This window comes from Passer domesticus, chromosome 10, assembly GCF_036417665.1.
Source record: "Passer domesticus isolate bPasDom1 chromosome 10, bPasDom1.hap1, whole genome shotgun sequence".
Lineage (NCBI taxonomy): Eukaryota > Metazoa > Chordata > Aves > Passeriformes > Passeridae > Passer > Passer domesticus.
The window spans coordinates 22,827,464-22,831,785 of record NC_087483.1 but is presented as its reverse complement, the minus strand read 5'-3'; the positions used below and the strand labels follow the sequence as shown (position 1 = coordinate 22,831,785).

General features: G+C 43.9%; 1 protein-coding gene across 6 annotated transcripts in view; it reads left to right on the top strand.

Moving 5' to 3' along the window:
- MAP3K20 (mitogen-activated protein kinase kinase kinase 20) overlaps positions 1-4,322 on the top strand; it is a 101,738-nt gene that overhangs the window by 89,766 nt on the left and 7,650 nt on the right. Inside the window, exons 21-22 of one of the 6 annotated variants that reach the window (XR_010369257.1) lie at positions 2,464-2,573; positions 2,704-3,047. The gene's annotated coding sequence lies outside the window, so the exon portion shown is untranslated. Of the gene's footprint in view, positions 1-2,463; positions 2,578-2,700; positions 3,048-4,322 lie in introns of those variants that run through there. The other 5 variants (XR_010369258.1, XR_010369255.1, XR_010369256.1 and 2 more) reach the window with 5 other exon arrangements.

The following is a 4,322-nucleotide window of genomic DNA, read 5'->3' as shown; positions in this document are numbered from 1 at the left end:
CCTTGGGAGAGTTGTGCTGTTACCTCTCTCCTCACCTCACTTTGCTTCTAGATGCTGGGTCCAGCTCTAAGCAGGGTCCTTTCACCCCTTGGCTAGTCTCCTTCTGCCAGGGCTATAGGAATAGTTACATATTTCAGCATAGTCTGAAAAAAAGGGACACAAGAACTTTTTTCTTCAGGCCCACTTTAGTAGCTTCACTTCTCCACTTTCAGCTTGCCATCCTTTCTCAGGAATTTCTTACTTTGTTCCTTATTAACAGCCCCAACATTAGTTACCCAACACCACTGAGACACCCTGTCACGTACACAGTTGTCTTAATCAGAAGAAGAATCAAAAACTAGGCTTTATTCTTTTGGGGGAAAAAAAATTAAAATAGAATGAGAAGAAGGGATTGCCTTTATCATAGTTACAACTAACCCCACTGAGGTCTATAATAATATTTATCCCTGTGCAGCTGGTATTTTTTAATTGAATTTTTAAATGTGGCCAGACTGTGTCGCTTTTGTCTTTCAGTATTCAGGTAGTAAAGACAAGGTCAGCAAAGTTTCTGATTAATGTGGTCTTTAGCTCTGCTGAGAACAAAGACTCAGCTTAGACTCAGTTGGCGTCAGAAAGTTTCTTCGTGGCCTTTTCACTCCAAGTTGATTTCACACAATTAAAAAGGAGAAAAAAAAGTTTGGGTTTCACAAGATGCAAGAGAGAATAAAAGGAAGAAACAGATAAAGGAAGCTGAACCCAAAGCAATGCATGGTACCCTCTGAAAGCCAAGGAACTGTAAATTAGAGATGCCTTTGAACAGGGTGCTGCACAGCACCCATCCCTTGCTGGCACACCATGGTGAGCAGTGCTGGCACATCACCGGCTCAGGGTGAGGGGCTGTCACCATAGCCCTGTCACTGCGTGTCCTAAAGGACATGTAAACTCCCTGCTCCACACACAGGCCACTCCTGTGGGTACATGCAGCTCTTCCTCTGACTGCCACCAGCCCCAGTGAGGGTGAGCCCTGGGGTGAGTTTCCAATACCTACCAGAGTGAACTGGGACTCACATTTCATTAATTCAGGACAGATCCACCAAAACCAATGGAGCAAGACACAAATGATACCAGGTATCAGGATTTGGATTTCTGTCACTCCAGAGCCTTTTCCTCTGACAACAGTTAAAAGCAGAAAAAAATAGAAGCTTTACCTTGAAGTGAATTCAGCTGCATGTGATATCCTTGGTAACAAAGTTTGCCATTTTCTTGTGGCTTCAAACCGGCTGAAAGCTAGTTAGTAACCCAGCTTCTGACCCTGGTTCACTGAGCCTGACAACTCATTTGAGGGACACGGACAACCTAGCACTGGATGTTCCTCTGTCACAAGCAGGGGACTGGGATTTTGTCTAGGTTGGGGATCCTTCCCTGACATTTCTTGCCATGACCAAAATGGGCTGGAAGATACCAACTAATAGTAACTGAGAGTAGCTGCTAGGAATGTGCTTGTGTTACTAAAATTTTGATATGCATCTCAGGAATCACAGTTGGGCCTGCACAAATCCTAAGAAAGAAATTGCAAGAGTTTGGAAAGGCACCTTTCTCTTCTAGGGTGATCAGGATGGTGGTGTAGTTGTACAAGCCTGAGATACTGTGGGCTGGTGGTGGCAGTTCCAAGAATTATCAGCTGCCTGTGGTTGTTCATCAAGATGTCCAGCAGGATTCCTCTGCTGTTTGTGAGCTATTTAATGCCGTGCCTAATTTTAATCTGCAATGTACTGTTTGTCCACATCTGTTGTATTAAAGTGTTCATTAGCATTTAAAGAAGGAGCGGATGGTATTGATCATGCCCATTAAAATTAAACAATCATGCATTAGTGACTGATTAGAAATCCTTTTGCTGTACCAGCATTGCTGGTTAAAGCAACAGTGAGTGAACTTGTGAAAAAAAAAATTAGCAAGATTTAGTTTTCTGTCTTGTTTTTTGTCACTTTTAATGCAGCTACTCCCCATCTTGATGATAATTCATTACAAATAAAAATGTGCTTATATTTTCAGACATACCCCCAGTACTTTACAAAGCTGAGCCTCCTTTTTTCATGTTTTACTAACATGCAGCTAGAAGATCGTGCACAGCAATGTGTAAAATCAGACTGTCTTGGGCAACTACACCTCAGAAAATGCTCTTTGGGTTATGTTCACTTAGGGTTTTCTTACAAGTCTGTTAAAGGCAATTGTATTGAAGTACCAGTACGTCTAGATTTGCATGCCAGGAGCTGGACACACTATCCTCCTTCCACACACATATCCTTGGCAGTGCTTCAGCTGCCATGCCCTCCCTCCATGGCTGACTGCAAGTGGCACAAAATACCACTGCTGTAGAGCTGCCCCTTGGTTTCTTGGCTTTTCTTTCTCTTGGGCTTCATATCTCCATGCTTGGATGTTGATGTTTCCTTAATCCCCAAAAGGTACTGCATTTTCCTCTTCCAGGGTTTAAAATGCTCTGAACTGTAAGAAGCGAGCTCGGAGATGCCTGCTGGAATGGATTATGAAAAACAGCAAAGAGCTCTTGAAGGCAGATTCCAAACTGGACGTCCAAAGTGAGTGAGTATTTGCGTCCAATTGAGAGAATATTTACAAAATCAGATTTTCTTTTCCTTTTTTTTTTTTTTTTTCCCAATGTGAAACTTGCTGTCAGAGCTTACACAGAGTTTTCAGTTCATTCAGCAGCATTTTACTCTGGATCTTGTGGGAATCACAAGAGCTGACAAGCTCTCCCTGGATGCCAGACATCAGCAGGAAAGTTTCAGGGTGAACAGCAGCATCTCTCCCCTGCAATTGGTTCTTGACCCTGCGGGTGGGTTGAGAGGGAGTAAGCAGTGCTCAGTTCACACAGGAAGAGCAGGTTAACCTCAGCATCATGGTCCTTGGTTTTCTGAAATTTTACAGGCTTTACCTCCACAGCTGATGTCTTCATAGCATGAGCAAAAAGACTTCTTTCTTTTTCTGCCAACAAGATACGTGGTTCAGTTTTTTTTCAGTGTGTGGGTTTTTGGGGGTTTTTTTTGGTTTGGTTGTTTGGGTTTTTTTTTTGTCTTTCCCATATACCTAAGGATGTCTTTAAAAAAATAGGGAAGAACAACAGGAGGATGGAGAGTCACTTACCACTGAGGGTAGCAATCATTCTTCTTCAGCTCGGTGGCCCAGTGCTGGGTCTGACCCTGTTTTTTATTGGCTTAAGAACACAGGTTTCCCCAGCAGCACTGGGGTTCCTGCCACTGCCATCAGGAGAAGGTGTCCTGGGGAGCTGCTCCCTGGAGGGAGGGACAGCCAGACCAGCAGCTTTGGTGGCACTGCACTCTCCAGGTGCCTCTTCCCCGTGTCTTGCAGGTCAGAGGTGTGCTGCTGTGCTGTGAACCAGCTGGCAGTTCAAGCTCCTATGAAACCGTGCTCCTAAGCAGGGCAGCACGTGAATATGAGACTCACTGGAGCAAAAACCCTGCCCAGGCCTGCAAACACAGGCTGCTTTTGTGTACATACAGCCAGGGCAAGTCCCTGTTCAGCTGGGAGGGGAGAGTGCCCATTTGTGCCTCCCCCCAGCTCTGCCCTGACTGAGCTAATGCCCCATGAGAACCTGCTTTCTTGCTGTGAAATGGGGATGGGTGATTTTGGACGTGGTTTCCTTTTTAAAGAAAAAACTGGCTACTGCAGTTTTGCTCTATCTTATCTGCTCCCACAGATTATTTTCTAGCAGTTGGCCATGTGTGACAGCATGCTGACCAGCAGAGGTTGCCTCACTGAGAAAAACAGCCCCCAGCCATGCCACCCCTCACCTCTGTCCTGCTCTTTAGCTCAGCTGATGCTGCTCAGGATCAAACCCCATGTATTTTAAGACTTTCTGTAACTTGCAGACTTGCTGCCAAGAACATTGGACTGTACATCAAATATATACAATTGAGTTTTTTGATTGTGCTAGAGAATGCACTTTGACATAGTAATAATAATAATAATTATTATTATTACTTTAGGCTGGGAAAGATGGGCAGTGCCTTATATAACTGTGGAAAAACCCCAAACTGAGAGACCTCCTGGCATCTCATGTCACTAAATGGAATCAAATAGCTGTGCTACCTCTGAAAATTACATCTGACAGAATTACTTTCTGTATATGTGTCCACCATAGAAGGGTTTTTACATAATATTCTTATCTAATGAATTGCCATGCTTAGCAGTTCAAGCCAGTTTGTCACAAAAATTTAGAGGTTAGAGAGGAGAAGTCTATTAAGGCAATAACACTAATAAGGGTCTGCCAAGATCACGTTTGAGTGAACGTAAATACAGGGCATTTG